The sequence below is a fragment of the Anabrus simplex genome, chromosome 2 (assembly GCF_040414725.1).
Source record: "Anabrus simplex isolate iqAnaSimp1 chromosome 2, ASM4041472v1, whole genome shotgun sequence".
Taxonomy (NCBI): Eukaryota; Metazoa; Arthropoda; class Insecta; order Orthoptera; family Tettigoniidae; genus Anabrus; species Anabrus simplex.
In genome coordinates this window covers 121830171-121852615 of record NC_090266.1, presented here as the reverse complement: position 1 = coordinate 121852615, position 22445 = coordinate 121830171, and the positions used below count along the sequence as shown (strand labels likewise).

Sequence of the window (22445 nt, the reverse complement as noted above, 5' to 3'; positions counted from 1 at the left end):
GAAGCGTGACTCATCGGAGAACACGACGTTCCGCTATTCCCTCATCCAAGTCGCTCTAGCCCGGCACCATGCCAGGCGTGCACGTCTATGCTGTGGAGTCAATGGTAGTCTTCTGAGCGGAAGCCGGGAGTGCAGGCCTCCTTCAACCAATCGACGGGAAATTGTTCTGGTCGATATTGGAACAGCCAGGGTGTCTTGCACATGCTGAAGAATGGCGGTTGACGTGGCGTGCTGGGCTGCCACCGCATGGCGGCGGATGCGCCGATCCTCGCGTGCTGACGTCACTCGGGCTGCGCCTGGACCCCTCGCACGTGCCACATGTCCCTGCGCCAACCATCTTCGCCACAGGCGCTGCACCGTGGACACATCCCTATGGGTATCGGCTGCGATTTGACGAAGCGACCAACCTGCCCTTCTCAGCCCGATCACCATACCCCTCGTAAAGTCGTCTGTCTGCTGGAAATGCCTCCGTTGACGGCGGCCTGGCATTCTTAGCTATACACGTGTCCTGTGGCACACGACAACACGTTCTACAATGACTGTCGGCTGAGAAATCACGGTACGAAGTGGGCCATTCGCCAACGCCGTGTCCCATTTATCGTTCGCTACATGCGCAGCACAGCGGCGCATTTCACATCATGAGCATACCTCAGTGACGTCAGTCTACCCTGCAATTGGCATAAAGTTCTGACCACTCCTTCTTGGTGTTGCATTTGCTCTGTCAGTCAGTGTATGTGTAATTTGAAAATTTCCGATCATGTCACTCAGTCTTACATCGACCTCGGATGGTCACGCCTCGAAGACAGACGCACTCTTCATACCATGACTTCACTGCACCGAATCCTTACCTCGCAATACCCACGCCTACCTCCATGATCGATTTGATAGTCTTTCCGAAAACCACGAGAAATATACCGTAGCGCTGAACACAACACTGATCGTTATTCCTTAGCAAACATCCTCAACCTACAGCAATCCCTTCACTGTTGCTCCAGCCGCGACTGGATCCTCCTTCCGCAAGAGGTCAGGATCATATCAAAGCATGGAAGCTTCAAACGAGTAAGCTGAAAATAACTCAAGGGGATATGCTCATAAAACGACAGAAGTTTTTCTCCTTATAATAATAATAATAATAATAATAATAATAATAATAATAATAATAATAATAATAATAATAATAATAATAATAATAATAATAATAATAATAATAATAATAATAATAATAATAATAATAATAATAATAATAATAATAATAATAATAATCATCATCATCATCATATGATCCATATCATCATCATCACCATCATCATGATCATCATCTCGATTACTAAAGGTAAGTACTAGTACTCAGCTGTAGTTCCCAGTGTAAGGGGGGTCATACACTAGTCAGCCATGTTTAGTTACCACGTGACAAAATATGACTATTTCCTACATTATTTCAAGTAGGACATTGAAAATCAATATGGTGATATATAACATCCTAACCTATTGTTTGATATAGTACAAATCAATGTTGAATGTAAAGTAGCCACATTATTAATTTATTAATTTTGATAAAATTATTAACCACGTGATATGACAAAAACATGATAACACTTTATATATGAGCTCAAAGGTTGTTTTCTTTCTTTTGAATTGAAACTGACAAAATATTAAAGAGGATGGTCTAAGATGAAATCTCTTAGTGCATTCAAATAAATTTGGCAGATTTTTTAAAAATATACGTATAAGTTTTACATTTTTTGACCAGTTTATATCATTATATTAAGCCTAAATTTTGTGTCAGTTCCATTATTTTGGTTCAACCTCTATACAATTACTATTTGAACAACTGTGCAAAGTTTCATTTAGATCAGACAAATGATTCTTTTGATATTACGTTTCTTGTTTGAAAAAAGTAAGTTTTCAGGAAATCGCATGTAAAATTCACACACAGTTCTACTCACCGTTCACCTTAGAAGGCTCCACTGCCATATGTTATACCCTCTGGCTGGGTGTTCTTGGATTGTTCTTCCAGTCTGAGTCTTCACCTAGTCATTCTAGCCTCCAAAGTTGAGTTTTTTTTACTTTTTTCAGCAGAATCTACACATACCTTGTCAAACTTGCTCAAAGCTTCCACAGTATTCTTCCCAACTTTGATTCCCAATCCCTTCAGTACTTGTAGACTACTGCTAGCTGCGGCATTAAAACTGGGCACTGCACTGTAGGTTGCTATTTGAACAATTTTATTACCATTGCATGATGTTTTGGGACGAATGGACAAACTTTACAGTTGAATGAGTCATTTCCCTTAGGGATATCTTCTCAGTAACTCTGTTTTGCCAACCCAAATATATTTCTTTCAGTTAATTTCACATTTCCATGACACAATTTGCAACATAAATGATCACTTATGTTATCCACTAAAGAAGAAAAATTTATAATCCTATATGACACGCTGTCAGTGTCCTTAGCATCACTGACAGGTAACCTAACCTCTGGCCCAATTTTCCTGGCTGATGCAGCAGGGCTACTGGCTACGTCAATAATAACATTGCCATTATCACCTCTCTCTTCATTAGAGAAGCGATTTCCTGCAAATCTCATCTTTTTCCGTCTTGCAACGTTTCCTTTCTTAGGCATTATGATCACAATTCACGACACAATGTAATAAAAGCACGTGGAAAGTTTCACAGCAAAATGCTACTACCGCCCAGAAGTACACAACAGAAACCATGGAAACAGAAGTTCAAAGCTCTCCACTCTCAAAGATAACTCACTAAACCAAGGATACAGGCATGGCTTACGTATATACTACCCATGCAGCCAGTGATATAAGAAATTGACGAAAAGAGAAACCACACAACTCTCTGGCGCTGTACATTTGGATCTATTGCTACGTAGCCACGCCCATCACAATGTGCAAGCTGTCACTAAAATGCAAATATCTCTAAAACTATGCGGAATTTTTACATAAAACTTCGTATCTGTGTTTAGAAAGACTGATCCTTTTATCTGAGATTTTTTAATGTCATTTTTTAGTATAATCTACTGTATGACCCCCTTAAATTATCGTTATTCGAAACCCTATTTTAGTAGCAGTTTTCACCCACAGTTTTAACATGGGTACTAAAATCTTCTTAATCTGAGAAATTTCAAATACTATCGGCCTACTCTACATTAAAAAGGAAGATTGTTTTATTATTATCGTTGATGTGGTAATGTCCAGTGACAGCAAAGAAATCACAACTAAGGTACGGGAGCTGGACGCGTATTATTTTGCTAAAACATAGCTGAAGTGCTCTGCTACAATGCATCTACTTGTTTTCTTAAATTTTGAACCATTTTTCTTCAACAGTCCAAATGCCTTAAATGTTGTCACAATGGTAGCCTGGTTTGCCGGTACCAAAGTTATTTCTTGCATCTATACTACTACTACTACTACTTTTATGGCAGAGGAAAATCTTTTAAAGACACCACTGTGTAGGAGTTGGATTTCCACCAACTAAAAACCCCTGCCCCCTTCACTCAACGCATTCTGGAACTGCTTGACGGCATGACATCAGAATGGAGTGATGTATATTATTAAGTTCTTCCTTTCTCTTCTTTCTCCTTCGTCCCCATAGTGCATGTCGCCATTGCCTTTACTGTGTTCCAAGCAAGAGGGCGCTCCAACATGATCTGAACCGGATTCCCTGGCGTGAGTCATCAGCCATCGAACACAGCAGAAAAAAGTGTGTTCTACTGTATCCCTTTCAGAACAGTTCAAACAACCATCTCCCTGCGTCTTTCCCATCTTCATGGCATATACGCCAAATCTTCCATGTCCTGTCAGGATCTGCGACAGATAGTAATCTACCTGCCGATGTCTACATTTAAGCCAGCCTCTTACGTCGGGTATTAGCTTCTTCGTCCATTGGCCAACATCGATTGTGCCATCCTATCGGCCTTGCCAGTCTAGTTAGAGCTGGTTCGTCAAGGCTTTCTTTTCCTCAGCAGATGTAGCCGCATCTCTTTTGTGCCAAAGTTTTCTCTCTACCATGAGGAGGTCAATGGTAATACTGGCAGCTACCTCCAAATACAGTAGAGGCAATACGCGATACTTAAGGATTTAGCCTTGTTAAAATGGGAGACAATTCGACGGTGACGCTTCTAGTGACTTGACCTGAAAAGTAGCGCTAAATTCAAATATCAATGGAAATGCATATACGAAAATGGATAAATAAATTACGTCCAGAAAGAAAGTGTTATTGAGATATTAACTTCGAAGTTGCTAAAGCAATTCTGGATAAATGAATGAAGAATTATTTAAATGGTTATTATTCAAAGACTGAAATTAGACATATAAACAAGATGTGAAATGGACTGGCTTGGTCTTTCATTTATGCATTACGTTTTTGTTTTGTCATTCCTGCCTGAACTTTTACGGTTAGATTTGTCTTTTCCTCACTTAAAAATATTTTATCATCACATTAAGACACTTTCCTTACACACATGATGCAATGAATTAACATTTAAAAGCTGGACAATTTTCCTCTTATGATGAAGCCTACTAACAGAAAGAAAATCTATAAAATTAGCCTCATAAACATTCAAAACTTCTCTATAAGCAATACTTGCTATTACATTAGGGTAAAGCAAATTTGCATCATCATATTGCTTCAACAAAATGTATACATTTCTTAAGTCGCCCATATTTTGTTCAGGATTTTAAAAGTCGCTGGCGTGGAAATGATTTGAACAGATCTTATAATTCTTATATAAGCTTAACTTCCCGTCTTTCTTGTTCACCTTATCCAAATCACTTCTGTGACATTTCAAATTCACAGATCACACCTACAACAACACATCGGTATTGAAGGTTAACTGCTGCACTATACAATAAAATATGCGTATTATATTTTAAGCCAGTTAAAATATGGGTCAATCAGGTCAGAAGATTATGAAGTACTATAAAAATCTCTTTGTCACTGGAAGAATATACCGTGTATGCAAACACAATATTACATTTTCTTGTCACGACGGAAACGAAAGAAAGACCGCGCATTCGCATTCTTCTCTACTTCATAGTTACTGCAGCCAAACACAGCACATATCTTTCCCCTCATGTTGAGAGGAGATATCAAAGTATGACTCCCGATACTATTTAATTATGTCAACTCACTGAAAACGCATAAATAACACCAAATCGTTCACACACAAATACACGTGCTCTTAAGACAGAATTAGTAATTCTCAGGTCTATCCGCTAGAGAGCTCTAATATCTGTCCCTCGATATCTCGCTGAGTGTCGCGTATTGTCTCTACTGTCTTTGCTACAACGTGTAAAGCTGCTGTCGAAACAGTTCGATACGCACAGATAACTCTGAGCAGTATTTTCCTCTGTACTCTTTCCATACCTCTCTGGTGAATCTTCCTCCTGAGTTCATTGTGCCAGATAGGTGCAGCATAAAGTAAAATGGAATATACTGCAGAGCACATTATTTGTCTCTTAACTGTTCTTGGTCCCCCGATGTTAGGCATAAGTCTAGCTAATGCCGATTCCTTCTTCTCTGCCTTTTGAGTTACTGCCTTCACATGTGCACCAAATGTGCAATTCCTGTCGATAAGAACCCCAAGGTATTGTACAGACTTCCCTGGGATAATCACTGTATCATTTAATAGGAAGTGGACATTCTTCCAATTCCTGGAACCTTTCAAAATTGCAGCCTCAGTCTTATGTGGAGCCAGTCTCAATTTATCATTTACCATCCAAAGGTTAACTCGTCTCAGTGATTAATTTACTCGGAAGGTAAGTTCCTCTACATTCTCTGCTATTACCACTATTGCAAGGTCATCTGCATAACCGATAGATGTTGTCCCTTTTCTCAGCTGCAGGCGTAGGACGCCATCATATAGAATGTTCCACAAGGTGGTCCTAGGACAGATCCCCGTTGAACGCCAGCACTCGTTTTAAGGTCTTCTAAATCATCAAGTCGTATTCTTCGTCCTTTGAAGTACTTAGCAATTATTTGTTGTAGATACCTAGAAATATTCTTCCTACGAAATTTTCTCAAAATAATGCTCCAAGAAGCAGTGTTAAAAGCATTTTTGACATCTAGCGTTATCAAAACAGCCCATATCTCACTGCTTTCTGTCTGTATTTGAATCGCCCTCTCAATAGCTTGGGTTGTGGTCCTGCCCTTTCTAAATCCAAACTGATTCAAAGAAAGTCCTCCCTCTTGTTCAAATTCTTCCTCCAGTCTCATTTTAATCAATCAATCAATCAATCAATCAATCAATCAATCAATCAATCAATCAATCAATCAATCAATCAATCAATCAATCAATCAATCAATCAATCAATCGTAAAGCTTGCTCAAGGTGTATAATAAGCAAAGTGGCCTGTACACTGATGGATCTAATGATAGTTTCCCTGCCTTCAATAACAGCACTAGCTTGGCTACTTTCCACTCATCGAAGAATTCACGGTTTTTCAGTAAATCATTGAAGACTGATAAGATCCAACCAGGTGCCACCTCGACTGCATACTTGATGGCTTTTCGTGGGATGCCATCTACACCTGGTGCCTTACCAGTCTTCATATTGCGTGCTACCTCTTGTAACTACTACTACCGTGACAGTGAGGCGTCACCACATATATTTTAATTTCATAGGTTGGCACAATGTCTTGCAGGCAATTTTTTGCCAATATTTCTGAGGTATAGTATATGCTGCCACATATTAGTAACTTTTCGGACTTGGTTTCAACTTTATCTTGAAATAGAGCTATAACTTCTGTGGGCTTTATACCTACCACGCGTTTTTTTTTTTTTTAACTTGTGAAACTTTGTTTTATCGTGGATGATTCGTTAGACACATTCAAATAAAGGTAAATAAAACTTATTTTACTACTAATCAGCTCTCTCAGGTTTAAATTGTAAGTTCGTGGGATCATTTTAAATAATGAAATCAAGGGGCTGTTTTCGGAACCGGGCAGTGGTAACTTTGTGACACAAGTGTTAGGATGTTCCCAACGAGCTAGAATAACATAGAGGGGCTGTAAGCCTGTCATCAGCGCTCCTTGCTTGAAGCAAGTTGATAAGGGGTAGCCATGTTAACGGTTGTCAAAACAAAGCGAATTGGCGCGAGAGCATATGTTGAGGTGACAGGGAGATCGTGCATGCCAATTTAATTCCCTAAGTTTTAAGAAGTGAAAATAGATTCTCGCTTTCAAGAATGCCAGCCGTAAGCTCAGCGTATGGTTGTTCTAATGGGAGTAATAAAACCAAGAATATATCGTACTTTAAGTAAGTATTACTGAATTATAGCCGAGATTCATTTTTGTAATTTCTGTTTGTAATTAAATCCATTTTATTGTTTACTTAGCGAAAGTACGGATAGCCATGGTAATTATTTGTCGAATTTTGTTTCAGATTTCGTTTAAAGAACAAGGAATTAACGGAACAATGCGTTGTGAGGGCGAAAAGAGATAAATGGTATCCCACTCAATTCAGTTGCGTATGCTCTGTACATTTCCAGCCCTATTTAATTTTCATTCACATTTACAAATAAAGGAAATGGAGCGCCCACAACCAAGAAAACGTAACCACAAAAAACACTTATTTCGTTCAAACGTACACTAAGTATGGTAAATACAGTATTTTACTGCTATTTTTGAAATGTATACAGCCTTTATTGTAGATGTCTGTTGCCTTGGTTTTTAAAACTATGCCACACTTCATAATGGACAACTTTCAAGCTTACCTTTCAGCTAGTAATCCCAGTATGATTTGGTAATGGGAGAAACATGATATCCCCCTATATTATAATAAATAATGACACTAAACGATTGTTGTGGTAAAGTATTCATGGGCCGCCTCTGTGGTGTACTGGTTAGCGTGAGCAGCTGCCACCCCTGGAAGCCCGGGTTCGATTCCCGGCTCCGCCACGAAATTTGAAAAGGTGCATGAGGGCTGGAACGGGATTCTATCAGCCTGGGGAGGTCAGCTGAGTAGAAGTGGGTTCGACTCCCACCTCAGCCATCCTCGAAGTGATTTTCCGTGGTTTCCCACTTCTCATCCAGGCAAATGCCGGGATGGTACCTAACTTAAGGCCACGGCCGCTTCCTTCTCCCCCCCTCACAAGGCCCCTGTTCAGCATAGCAGGTGCAGCCCTCCTTCACATTTGTATCCCCCGACCCAATGTCTCACGCTCCAGAACACTGTCCTTGAGGTGGTAGAGGTGGAATCCGTCGCTGAGTCCGTGGGAAAAACCAACAGATTAAGAAAGGAACACAGTACTCATGAGGATGCAATAATTTTTAAAATATGAACAGAATGAGGTTCTAACCTATTGTAGGTCCCTATGATATTTATGTCCATCGTTTTTATTCTAATTTACGCTTAACCATAACAGCCAAGCAGGGTAACGCTCTTGTTCCGATTTCGAGGCCTATTCGTATGTCACTGTGCGATGATTTCGAACTACCCTACAATCAACTGATCGTGCCGCAATATGATGAAGTGGCGGTATTCGCTTTAATGCTTCAAGCTATCGGCAACGATCTTTAATTCTCCCCCAGTGATTCTAAAATGCGTATTTTCTACACTTTTCGTCATTTAAAGGCCATGCCCCCTTGCTTGTGTGACAACAGGAAACATGGCGGACTTTCGTTCTATTAGCTTCACCCAGGCAGCGCTTCCGCCTCTCTATGTTATTCTAGCTCGTTGGATGTTCCAAAGTGATTCCGAAGAGTTAATAGAACCTAATTCAGAGAGTATCGAGATAAATCAAAGCAGTTAATGTTTACAGCATAGAATCCAAAGAGTTTTAGGGATAACAAATAATACCAATGAAAAATTTTTACATTTCAGTACCAAAGATGGCGCGCAAATATATCCGCCGAGTTGGTTCCCGCCCATACAGGAACTACACAGAAGAAACTGTCCAAGAAGCTTTGGAGGAAATTAAGAAAAATAAGATTTCACTCCGTAGAGCTGCAAAAAGTATGGTATTCATAGGAACACTCTGTGGATGAAATTAAAAGAAAAACATCCGATATCATATGGGAGTCCAAAAGTCTTCAGTGAAGAGGAAGAACATGCATTCGCTGCTCATTCAATTGCCATATCCAAGTTCGGATTTCCCGTCACAAAATACGACTTGCGGTGTGTGGTAAAATGGTATTTAGACCGCAGAGGACGAAGTTATTCTTCGGACAGCAGTGACATGGAAGATGTTCCACACGAAGACAGTGATAATAGCGCACCAAACGGAGAATTGTCATCTGATAGAGAGGGAAACATTGCTCCAGTTTTCCAAGAGAGTGATAAAATAACTGGAAATTATGTCATTGTGATTTTTGATGGGAAATTCGTTCTAGGAATATTAACAAATGCAACAGAATATGGCGCTTATGTAAATGTCATGAAACGGTGATGAAAGCAGTGGAAATGGCCAAGTGAGAAGGACGAGATATTTTACTTGAATGAAATAATTACGAGAATTAACAAACCCATACAAAGAGGCAGAAGAGAGCTGCTTGATGTGCCCAAAATGGAAATATTTGACGAGGAAAACTACAGTCGTTATGCACTATAAGAAACTGAGAAGCAAGTTATATTTTTCTTTCATATGATTGTGTTTCTAAAATTAATGTTGTGTTCGTAATTTGGGGCAATATTATTCTTTTAATATAATTGATTTTCTATTTTCTCCTTGTATGTAGTACCTATTGGTTCGCTGTGGTCTAACTTTGTGATACGGAGACTATAGGTACTCGTCCACGGTGCAACTAAAATGGCATGCAACTTCGATTTGAGCAAGAAAAGTTGAGTGGCTTCGTGTAAACAGTCATGCAATTCGAAAAGTTGCACGTGCCACTCGAGTTCTGCGCAACTTCCAAGTTGCGTGCAATGTCAAAAGTGGCATCGTGTACACAGCGGAAGAGAGGAAGTTGCGCCATCTGAAAGTGGCGTGGAAAGTTTAGATCATTTTTGTGGCGCAACTTTCTCACGTGGTCGTCTGCTGTGGCATTATACTGGTGTTTGAGAGGTTCACATTCGGGAATAAATTAAGGTAATTGCGTACCTGTATATTCTTTATTGTGAATGAAATATAACATGCCTCAAACTAAATACCGGGGTACCCATCTTACTATAAAATAACTGCATAATTTATGTAACTTCATTTACAGGTTACAATGTCTCAGAACACGAAATGGACACGGGAGATGAAGAGAAAGCTGATAGATTTAGTTGAAGCACAGGAGTGTTTATGGAAGGTTGAGGCAACAGACTATAGAAATAAACAAAAACGTCAGAGAGCTCTGAGTGACATCGGAAAAGATTTCAACATGTCACCGGATGAGATTAAGATGAAGATCCACAGATTGAGGTCCCAATACACCAACGAGAGAAAGAAAATGACAACAACAAAATCTGGAAGTTGCGCAAATGATAAATACCATACGAAGTGGGAATTCTTCGATGCACTTCAGTTTATGTTTCACCACACCGGCACTGACAATGACACAGTGGATTCTTTGGTAAGTACTCTTGCCTTATATATATCTGTATTGCCAAGGAACTCCTCCTTCACGGCAAAAATACTCTTTGAACTCCTCCCGAATGTTTTTAGCTGATGCATGAGCATTTCTAGCAGCACTTCTTTGTAATGGCACCAGTTCATATTCTTCACTACGCCAAGTACCCTCCGTAACAGTTCCATCTCCATTTTCCCTGTCGAATGTTCCCCTTGGGGCAGATATTGCAGCGGAACGTGTAATTAAAAAATTATGTAACACACAAACAGCACACACGATTGTCTTCACTTTATTCGGTTCTAGTTCCATTGTTCTTCTGAGACATCGAAATCTAGCAGAGATAATTCCGAAGACGTTCTCTATAACTCTTCTAGCCCTTGATAAACAGTAGTTGAATATTCGCTCTTGGGCACTTTGGTTTCTGAAAGCAAATGGCTTCATTGTGTGGGGTTTTAGTGCAAATGCATCATCTGCAACAATGACATGTGGTACTGAAATTGTTCTTCCCGGCAAAGGCTTTCCACTGGGAATATTTAATGTGTTGCTTTCAAGGGCTTTCGACAGAGAGCAGTTCCTGTCGAATACCCCTCCATCAGAATCTCTGCCTTTAGAACCAACATGAATGTAGATCAGTTTGTAGTTTGCATCTGCCAGTGCCATTAAAATTATACTATGAGCACCTTTGTAGTTGAAGTACAAACTGCCTCTGTTTGCTGGAGCTCGAATGTTGTGTTTTCCATCCAATGTTCCAATACAGTTAGGGAAATTCCACTTCTCGTGGAAATCTCTGGCTATTTCTACCCAGTCATCTTCTGTGTTTGGGACCTAGAAAGCAAGATAATAATAATAATAATAATAATAATAATAATAATAATAATAATAATAATAATAATAATAATAATAATAATAATAATAATAATAATAATAATAAGTACTGGAATTAACCTGACTTCCAACTACATGGGTTAGCGATTTGCTCCCAAAATATTGTACAAGGGGCTTCTAGGTAACTGGCTACTTTCGAGGTGGTAGGGGTTTTTTATGAGTAGGATGTTATATTGATTTTACTACCTAATATATAACTGGTTACATAGTCATGTATTATTGTTGTTCATATCATTATCATCATTGTTGTAACAACTGAAACTTGGTTTATTACAGGGAATGGTTCCAGAGAGAAGTCCAAGTATCGAGGAACAGCACATCGATTATGACTGTGACGCAGACTTAGGAATTAGGAAATGAATCAACTGTCAATCATGATTCATTCTCCCAAAATAGCTGTTTGTCTCCATCACCTAGTCCGGGCACTTTTAGTGTTTCCCAAAGGAGTGATAGGAAACGACGCCGCAGTTCTGAATTTCAAGAACAGGCTGCTATTAACCAATGTATGGCGTTTCTACAGAATGCTAGTAAAAAAGATGAATTTAGTGTCTTTGGAGAATACGTGGCAAATGAAATGCGACAGCTTGACGATTATTTTAGGTACAAACTGAAAACTGGCATACAACAATGTATATTACAAATTAATAATGAATATGCGGCAAAGAGGTTTGGCGTATCAGCTCCATTGCCGACAGTTCTGACGTCACAGACAACAACAGATTTAAATGTTCTACCTTTACATGACTATTATGTTGTGCAACAGGAAGACGAACAGATTCAGTAAAATCATAATCTAAAATGTATCCACAATGACAATAAAGTAACATTTATATACCTTTATGTAGTCTTCTTTCATCACGCTGTAAATAGCATCACAAACTTCAGGTATTGCACGTGAAATAGTGCATGTCGGTATCCGAAATAGATACATCAATGATTGATAGCTGTCACCTGTAACAAAACAAAATGTAGGAAATTACAATAAGGTAAGAGAAATGGTACCTTATGTGTACTGTATAAAAATCCATAATTTTTAAAAAGTCGCCTTACCTGTTGCTAAATATCTCAATGTCAACACAGGCCGTTCCGTTGGTGATATTGATTTTCTCATTAGTGTGTCTTCCTTTTGTATCAACGGCGTTAATCTTCTCAGCAGATATTCAAAATCAGTCGCTGACATTCGTAGGAAATTCTTGTAGAAGACTTGGTCTCCCATGTACAATTCCTGTAGCAAGTTATTAACAACTCCACAGTGTTCACGACCTAAAATCCATTCCCTCACCCAACATTTCCGTTTCGCTCTTTCTCGTCTTTTTTTTCGTCGCCGTAATAAAATCAGCGATAAGCAAGCCGCCGATAACACCTCACCAGAAGACATGCTTGATACTATCAACACTCACATCCGCTAGAACAGCTGACTAGGGAAGTTGCATGCGAGAACACTTGCGCCACTTAAGTAGCACGGTGTAAACACTCGGTGCAACATTTCTTTCGGTGCGCAAGTTTTCGTGTTGCGCAACAAGAAAAGAGGCAAACTTGCGTGCTGTGTGTAAACAGTGCGTGCCATTTTTCTTGCGCAACACAAAAGTGGCATGCAAGTTTTGTTGCATCGTGGACGAGTACCTTATGTCTCTTTTGTTTCCATGAAGAATTTAGATGTCACAAAGTTACCCCGACCCATGGGGTAACTTTGTGACATTTTATTCTGAAAATATTTCGTAATGCATGCAAGAAAACGCAACCATAATTTCCTTGATTGAAGATAAAGGTTCTAGTTTTGGAATTGTACCACTGAAAGAGTGCAAATGTACATATAATCGCCTTTATTTTCAAAAAAAACACTAAAAACTGTCACTTTACGGTACTACTACTACTACTACTACTACTACTACTACTACTACTACTACTACTACAACCTGATCGGGGAGCGTAATACATATTATAAATGAGCTTTGAATACCGGAGAATTGTTGCTTTTCTATAGTGGACTTAGCGTACTTTCCTTCGCCTGTAACTACGACACTGTATCAACAATTACGTAAAACTATAAGCTTGCTTGCTTTTTTTATTTTTCTCCCGTATTCTTTAACTCCTCATTCTTCAGTAAACTTACCGCTATTTTAGAATTAACACTGTTAAATGTATTTTTAAAATTGTATTAGAATGCCGTAGGTAATCACTCTCACATATGAATCTATCGTAAAATGAGCTTTCTTGTTTCTCGTATCTTGTTTCTTATTAGCCTGTGTAGAGAGCAGCACGTTTTGCTATAGGAATTAATTTGGAAATTGGTATGCTTATTCCAAAGAAGTTCGTGCTGTTTACAGTCGCTTAGTGTGCCTGTGTGCTTCAAGCAGGTGAGTTAAGGTATTTACGTATGACAGTTAACCTAGTTGTCAACAATCGTTTGTTAATTAATTGTTTGTTTGGAGTGTTTCATGTTGATGGTAAACCTTTTATACTGGTTACTCTATGTTCAATTTTGAATCAGTTACAGAATCTGAAGAGTAAGTATACCTATATTTCATACTGACGTGAACGTGTAGTTTAGTAGTTCTTGAGAACCTAACTCGTATTATCTAGCGGATGTTTCCGCTTTGTGTTTGTTAAGAAATTGTATCACGTCGCGTCGTCTAATTTTCGGAACATTGGATAATTAGATTTTTTGGCCTGTTTTTAATTTGTCAAAGAGGCGATGATCGTTGAGTCATGTTATCAAAGCATGACAGTTTCCCCGTAACGCAAGTACCGGTAACTAGATTTGACAAGGATGAAAATCAAACCGGCACGTTGAGGATTTAGAAGGTACAACAAAATGTGGAAAATTGTGCTTATTTTTAACACTGTCATCCTCCACGTATATTTTGGTTAGAAGCCACTGCTCAAGGAAGGATGCGTAATCCAGATGTATTAGTTCTTTCAGGCAGATTTATTTATTTAGCCTATTTATTTATTTATTCGTTGTAAGATGTAAACTGCACCTTTTGGGTATAGTAGGGTTTGTAGCAAAATTGTAGGAATCTGGATTTTAAAAAATTCTTTTTATAGTCTTTTAGTGTTTGATAGTACAGTACTCTCCTTAACTTCGTGATATAGTTGTTGGTGGCACACAGTGGTAAAATATCCCATCTGACCTATATTTCAAGGAGGGTTGTGGAAGTTAAAATATAACATTTTCTTGTTCTGTACACCTTTGGGATTCTAACACGGTTGATACCACTGGAAAGTTAATGGCTGATCTGTTGAGCACGTTAAACTTGATACATATCTCTAAGTAAATTGAAATATTATTCTTCAGTTTCCAAAGACTACCTTTATTTGCTACTTCTTGCATGAGGTTTGGCAGTTCTATGTTGTCACATCAGTAAATCCTGTGTATTTCTCAATCTTTGCCTAAATGCTCAGTTTACTGGCCTTTTGTTCAGTGGGCCACGACCGGGCCAGGAATTTTAACTTTGTAGGCTATAGTTAATTCCTCTGGTCTGGGGACTGAATGTTTTTGTTAGTCGTAATACAGTTCTTGTCACTTACAACCCACCATACTACCAACCACCACAGACGTATGCAATGGCCAATACAACATTCCACGTAGGTTTGGCATCACGAAGAGCATCCTGTCGTAACATAAAATAGGGCTTGGAAATAAAGGATTGGATTAATTTATCAAGGGAAATGTTTGATAAATTTCCAAATTCTTTGAAAGCATTTAAGGAAATGCTAGGTAAACCAGTTGACAGGGAATCTACCTTGTGTGTGACAACCTTAAATGTAGGTCATTGATGGTTGAAAGTGCCAAACAGGAGATTATTTATATTGGAGAACAATCTCATATCATCTGGATATTGTATGTGTATTACCATTTCAGTTACAGTATTTTTCAGCTTCTGATGTGGAAAATAACTGCTTTTTTTAATGGAGAAAAGTTTTTAATTTAAAATTTGGCTTTGGATATCGTATTGGGCATTATTGTTGTAGTACTAGTAGTAGTTTGGGTCATCAGTACATAGAGTGGTTTGATGCAGCTCTCCATGCCACCATATTCTGTTCTGAACTTTTCATCTACTCTAATCTGTTGGTCATATTCATACCTTTGCCTACCCGTTCAATTTTTACCGTCTGCACTTACCTCAAAAACAGACTGAACAAGTCTTGGATGTTTTAAGATGTGTCCTACCATTCTGTCTTCTCTTGTGGTCAAATCTTGCCAAATCATTCTCCTGTCACCAATTTGATTCCGTATCTCTTCATTCGTGATTTGCTCTGCCCATCTCACCTTCAGTATTCTTCAGTAACACCACATTTTTAAAGCTTCCATTCTCTTTCTTTCTAAGCTAGTTTTTGTCCATGTTTCACTTCCATACAACAGAACGCTCCAGATGAAAGTCTTCAAAAATGTCTTTCTGATTCCTATATCATTGTTCAAAGTAAGCTTTTTTTTTTTTTTTTTTTTTTTTTTTTTAAGAAAGGCCTTGTTTGTGCTAGTCTGCATTTTATGTTCTCCTTACTTCTGTCATCATTAGTAATAAAAGTATGTCCTTTAAGACTTCATTACCTAATTTAATATTTTCTGCCTCACCTGACTTTGACTCAACTCCATTACTTTTGTTTATAATCGCTAGTAACGGATCAAATATTCATAAATCAATGTTTATAAAACAAAGAGTTATCTTTATCTTTGTGTCACCCCAACAAAATACGGTAAAATACATATTAATAATACCACCAAACAAAATATGTACAATTCCATATAAAGATCTATAGGGTCTTCTCGTCTTTCATATTTATTTAAGCCTTTTGACTCTTTTGGATTAATTTAATTTTGTCTTCTCTTCCAAGACTGTGACCATACCATTCAGCAATTTCTCCGGGTCTTGTGCAGACTCATAAAATAACAATGTCATCGGCAAATCTCTGAGTTTTTATTTTCTTCCTGGGATTGTTATTCCTTTTCCAAATTCCTCTTTTGATTTCCGTTACTGTCTGTTCTATATAAACATTGGAAAGGAGGATGGACAAACTGCAGCCTTACATCACTCCTTTCTGGATTGCTGCTTTTTTTTTTTTTTTTTTTTTTTAAGTCCCCCGATTCATATCATTGCAGACTGATTTTCTAACAGATTGTAGATAATTATTCTTTCTCGGTATCTGATTCCAGTCACATTCAGAATCTCAAATAGCTTGGTCTTGCTTAATTCGACCGGGTGAGTTGGCCGTGCGGTTAGGAGTGTGTAGCTGTGAGCTCGTATCCGGGAGATAGTGGGTTCGACCCCCACTGTCGGCAGCCCTGAAGATGGTTTTCCCATGTTCACACCAGGCAAATGCTGGGGCTGTACCTTAATTAAGGCCACGGCCACTTCCTTCCCATTCCTAGGCCTTTCCTCTCCCATTGTAGCCATAAGACCTATGTGTTGGTGCAACGTAAAGCAACTAGAAAAAAAGCAAGTGTTCAAGCTTCAAGCAAGCTTCAAGTGTTCCTACATTTCTTCTGAATCCAACCTGATCTCCCAACTCAGCTTCAAATTGTCTTTCCCTTCTTCTGTAAATAACACATGTTAAAATTTTGCAAGCATGAGATACTAAACTAATGGTGCAGTAGTTCTCACTTTTCAGCACCTGCTTTGTTGGGAATAAGTAGGCTATAACAACATTCTGTCTCAAATTGGACGACACCTCCTGTATCATACATCTTACACACTAAATGGAAGAAACTTATCATGCTGTTTTCTCCTAATGCAGTCAGCAGTTTTGAGAGTATGCCATCAATTCCAGGTGCCATGTTCCTATTTTGGTCTCTCAAAGGTCTGTCAAATTATGACCTTAAAAATTGGGTCTCCCATTTCATCCGCATCGACAGCGTCGTCTTGTTCCAGAACCTTAATTGGCATTATCAAATTGTTATTCATATTTATTTAGCAGAATAACTGTACATTTAGTACAACAGCATGAAGAATTCTGGCATAATGTTATGTAGGTCTTATTTTTCTATAGAATACTACTTAATGTAGTTATGTAAATGATTCGTATCCCAAAATTTAATTGTAATTTTTGTCCTAAATGGAGGATAATAATTGCTTTCATGCAAATCAACAGTAAAATTTGCAGTAAATTAATAAATACCACTATCTAGAGAAATATTTGTATGTATCTACGGTGACTATTTCGCTGTAGACACGACTCTCTTTTGTGGCATTCTGCTTCATCGTGCCATCTTTTGTTTCCCTCTTGAGGTCCAGGGCTAGCACCGACGAATGGGAGTGCTATGTGTGTAAATTCTCAGTATCTTTGTCCATCATGACTAGCGTGGGCAGTTCAAAAGTGAAAATGGAGATGAAAAGTATATCGTTGGTAACACAAAAATGAATTTTGTTGAAAGAAAAATAGCATGATCCGTGGACCAATAATTATATTCATTAATGTGTTAGCACTGACAAATGGGAGTGCTATTGTTTGTGAATTCTCAATTTCCTTGTCCATCCTGACTAGCGCAGGCAGTCCAAACAGGAAAATGAAGGTGAAAAGTAGATTGTAAGTAACACAGAATTGAATTTTGTTGAAAGAAAAATTGCATGATCCGTGGACCAATAATTATATTCATTAATAAGTTATGGGCACAAGTCAATCACTCGTCCCACCAAATAACATCAAGCAAAGCAAAGAAGTTCAAAGAAGTGAGCAAAGACTTAACACACAAAAGTGCTGTGACATAGTAGAATTTCTAGTCTTAATGTAACAAAGTATGTATATATATTTCTCTAGTAATGAAATGAAAATCAACAGCCTGTTTCCAGTCATTTGACTGGGTCAGGAATGGAATGAACGAAGCCCCCATCTAGAGGTAAGGATAGGAACTGTGCTGGCTGCTGAAGCCTGTCACAGTCCTCTGGGGCAATGATTATTAATGACTGACAGATGAAATAAAATATTGGAGTGTGTTACTGGAATGAAAGATGACAGGGAAAACAGGAGTGCCTGGAGAAAAAACCTGTCCTGCCTCTGTTTTGTCCTGCACAAATCTCACATGGAGTGACCGGGATTTGAACCACAGAACACAGCAGTGAGAGGCCGGTACGCTGCCGCCTGAGCCACGGAGGCTTACTCTCTAGTAATAATAGTAATGATTAATTTACCACAAATTTTACTGTTGGTTCATGTAAAAGCAATTATTATCTTACATTTTGGACAAAAATTATAATGAAATTTCATGGATACGATTCGTTAACGTAACCCCTTTTCTTGTAATATTGATGGTGAATCACTGTGTAGAAATCATTCCTGGCTTGCTACATTTATGGATATAGCCTAATTTTAGAGGTGAAGCATGTGGTGGAGAACCAAGAGAAAAGGTGTTAACCTTACCGAGTGATTATGTTTAGGTTATTTTAAGCAATCAGGTGCATTTATGTTGACAGTCGGGCCACAGGGAGTTTGAACCACTACCTCCTGAATGAAAGCTTACAGCTCCATGAACCCAACTGTGTAGCCAACTTGCTTGGTCTAATTTTGTATTCCCAATCTGACATTCACTTCTCCCTGGATTCTTCCTAACTGGCACCACTTTAGACATTAGACTCCAGGTATTCCACAAAGACCAAATTGTCGGCATACGCCAAACCGCTTCCTAGATTTCCACCCAAATGAATTCCTCCCTGCCATTCTACACCTTTTAGTAGAACTACTTTGAACCAAGAACTCAATCTAACCCCAATTTTCCCTGTGGATCTATAAATATTATAAAAATATTTGTGATATACATACCACTTAATCGAGCAGCTCGTCTCCTTTCTCCTAAGTCTTCCCAGCCCAAACTTTGCCAACATTTTTGTAACGCTACTCTTTTGTCAGAAATTACCCAGAACAAATCGAGCTGCTTTTCTTTGAATTTTTTCCAGTTCTTGAATCAAGTAATCCTGGTGAGGGTCCCATACACTGGAACCGTACTCTAGTTGGGGTCTTACCAGAGACTTGTATGCCCTCTCCTTTACATCCTTAGTACAACCCCTAAATACCCTCATAACCATGTGCAGAGATCTGTACCCTTTATTAACAATCATATTTATGTGATTACCCCAATGAAGGTCTTTTCTTCAAGGTGTCCACCCGTACGGAAAACCTGGGAAACAGGGAAATGTCAGGGAATTCGATAAATAACGGGAAAACCTGGAAATGTCAGGGAATTCAGGAAAAATTCTGGAAATTCATTCTTCTGCCAGATCCATGTAATATAAACACATTTTTCAGTTTTTATAACTTTACTCTAGGGCATGTCTTTTATGCCAGGAATAAATCGTAATGAAAAGTTAATAAAGTGTGATCTCGAATGTGAAGTAACCAATAATATCAATAGCTATATGATAGATTGATCGAAATTTCAATGTTTTGATCTGCTTACTATTGAATATTCTGTGTTGTTGAGGAATGGCGAGCTTGATGAATTTGGCCTATATTGCGTTCTCAGTTTTTCTAATCGCTTAAATGCATGGCTTCCGCAACAATATATGCATATAGACAAAATTCCACAACCCAATGGATGACTGTGTTTGTTTACTATGTAATGACTTGTGCGATAGTTACTACCTCGTAAAATGTAAAAATAGACACAAAACACTGACTGAATGCAGAAAAGTGTGAAATTCTCTTAAACTTAATACTCATTCGAGTGCTTATTATTATTATTATTATTATTATTATTATTATTATTATTAAATGCGCTGACGTAGGTAAGCCTTATGTAAATGTGTAGTGCATCGCAACACCATTTGGGCTGCGCCACGTTGAGTTTCCAACCTATCTTTCCTGTGAGGGGTTCGGAAGTTTAGAGGCACGACTAGTAGCTTGTAATATCATGTGTAATTTTGTGAATACAGAACAAGATTTAAAATAGTGACATCACATTGTGAGATGAAGGTTACCGGGCGAGTTGGCCGTGTGGTTAGGAGCGCGCAGCTGTGAGCTCGCATTCAGGAGATACTGGGTTAGAATCCCACCGTCGGCAGCCCTGAAGATGGTTTTCCGTGGTTTGTCATTTTCATTCGAGGCAAATGCGGGGGCTGTAGCTTAATTAAGACCACAGCCGCTTCCTTCCCATTCCTAGGACTTTCCTGTCCCATCTTCGCCATAAGACCTATCTGTGTCGGTGCGACGTAAAAGAAAAAAAGGATGAAGGTTGTTTGTTGGTTAAGAGATTTTTGAGTTTGTGAAGTATGTTTGGATGTATTCGGTTTTGATCTAGCCAATCCCAAGCTGCCATTCATATCGATGTATATCGGTTGAGTGCAATTTCGAAACCTGGCTGACAATTGTATTGTCTACATCACCATGTGGTTAAGCTACCTCACTCTCTCTCTCTCTCTCTCTCTCTCTCTCTCTCTCTCTCTCTCTCTGTGAGTGTGTGTGTGTGCGCGCGCGCGCGCGCGCTTTTTTATAGGTTTAATAGTGTTCAGTGTAGATGGAATTGTATTTACATCCATGTGTTGGTTAGTATATAGTTAGTCTGTGTATCATACCTCAGTATAGTTCATGAAAGACAAGTGGCAAGAATGTGACTCAGCAAAAATTGGCTCCGTGGTCTCGATCAGCCATATAACATCCTTCCTATGCCAGTCATTAGTCGCGAATAATTTATTTCTTTTATTCTTATTAATAATGTACCTATTCTTGTTTGTATCGTATATTGTTAGGAAGTGCATGCACTATCTTAGAAGGATTTGCGAATTTGTTTTCACTTGTGATTCACGTGTGATTTTTGTAGTACAGTATTACATTTTACGAGGGCTGTGTGCCGCAGTTATATTGCATCAGCTGTTATTGAAGTAGTAGAGTGCTGGCAGCATAGATAAGGCAATGCTCACAGGTTTTCCGAACTGTCAATTTAGAAGAAAGCTGTGCGGAATTTAGGACTGTTTAAAAGATTTTCACAATATCCTTATCTTTCTTCTTTTTTCAGCTAACAATATCTTCATCAAAGCCAAGGAAAACTTCGTTTAATGAAAGGTGGCTGCTTGATAGTACTTTCAGAACATGGTTGAAACCCATGCCTCAAGACAAATTTTCAGCATATTGCATAATATTGTGTGTAAAACATCATTTACTGTTAGCAGCATGGGGAAGCAGGCATTAAAAAGTCACATGGGAGGAAAGATCATGCCAGTAGTGTCAAGTTCAGCCAGTTCTTGTCATCCCTTTCAAGTTATTTTAAAAAGGAACATTAGAATAGTGAAGTAACAAGAGACTTAAACTCAGTAGATAATACCTGGCCACGCACAAGTTGCCCTCTGCCTGCCACAGCTACCACAACAAACTTTATCACATGTGACTCCACTTCTTCTTCTTCTTCTTCCATTAAAGAAGGTTCACCAGAGACGAGATGTCTACAGAATTATCTTTCAAAAGAGCAAGTAACCAAAGCTGAGATTATATGGTGCATGCATACCGTCATGCAACACCATTCTTTACGTGCCAGTGAAGCTAGTGTACGTTTGTTTCCGGTAATGTTTCCAGACTCTGAAACAACTTTGAAAGTTCAACTGCAGAGAACAAAAGTTGCGTATAGAATCACTCGTGGTTTAGCTCTCTATATCCATAAACAAGTTCTTGAGTAAGTGCACACATTTCACCGTTGGGTTTGACGAGTCACTGAATAAAGTTTCTCAGATGGACCAAATGGATCTTGTAGTTCATAGTTTCAATCCTGATACTAATGAAGTATGCACTTCTTATTTTGATTCCATGTTTCTTGGTCACTCTACCTCCTCAAATTTGTTAAATGTTTTTTTTGCAAGCACAGCAAGGACTCTATCTTAAAAAAAACTTACAAATTTCAATGGATGTTCGAAATGTTAATAAAAAGTTCCTTCAGAATTTTGATAATTTATTAAACGATGATCTAGATGCTCCTATTTTGTTGAACATTGGATCTTGTGGCTTCCATACTGTGCACAATTCATATAAAATGGCAGTAAAAGAAATCCTAAAATTTTCAGACAGATCTTCCGTTTGCATCACTCCTTTATGAATCTTTTATTGATGATAAATGTCATGACAAGGTTTGTTAAGTCTG

At 38.6% G+C, this 22445-nt stretch overlaps 1 protein-coding gene and 1 long non-coding RNA gene across 2 annotated transcripts in view; both read left to right on the top strand.

Annotated features, from left to right (window-relative positions):
* Nucleotides 1-10092: 10092 nt before the first annotated feature.
* LOC137498624 (uncharacterized) lies at nt 10093-12227 on the top strand. Its single transcript, XR_011017876.1, has 2 exons — nt 10093-10507; nt 11666-12227. It is a non-coding gene; the product is annotated as an uncharacterized lncRNA (long non-coding RNA).
* Nucleotides 12228-13673: 1446 nt separating this feature from the next.
* The window catches only part of Spec2 (CDC42 small effector protein Spec2), a 485439-nt gene continuing 476667 nt past the window's right edge, over nt 13674-22445 (top strand). The window contains exon 1 of the mRNA XM_067140341.2: nt 13674-13746. The gene's annotated coding sequence lies outside the window, so the exon portion shown is untranslated. The remainder of the gene's footprint in view (nt 13747-22445) is intronic.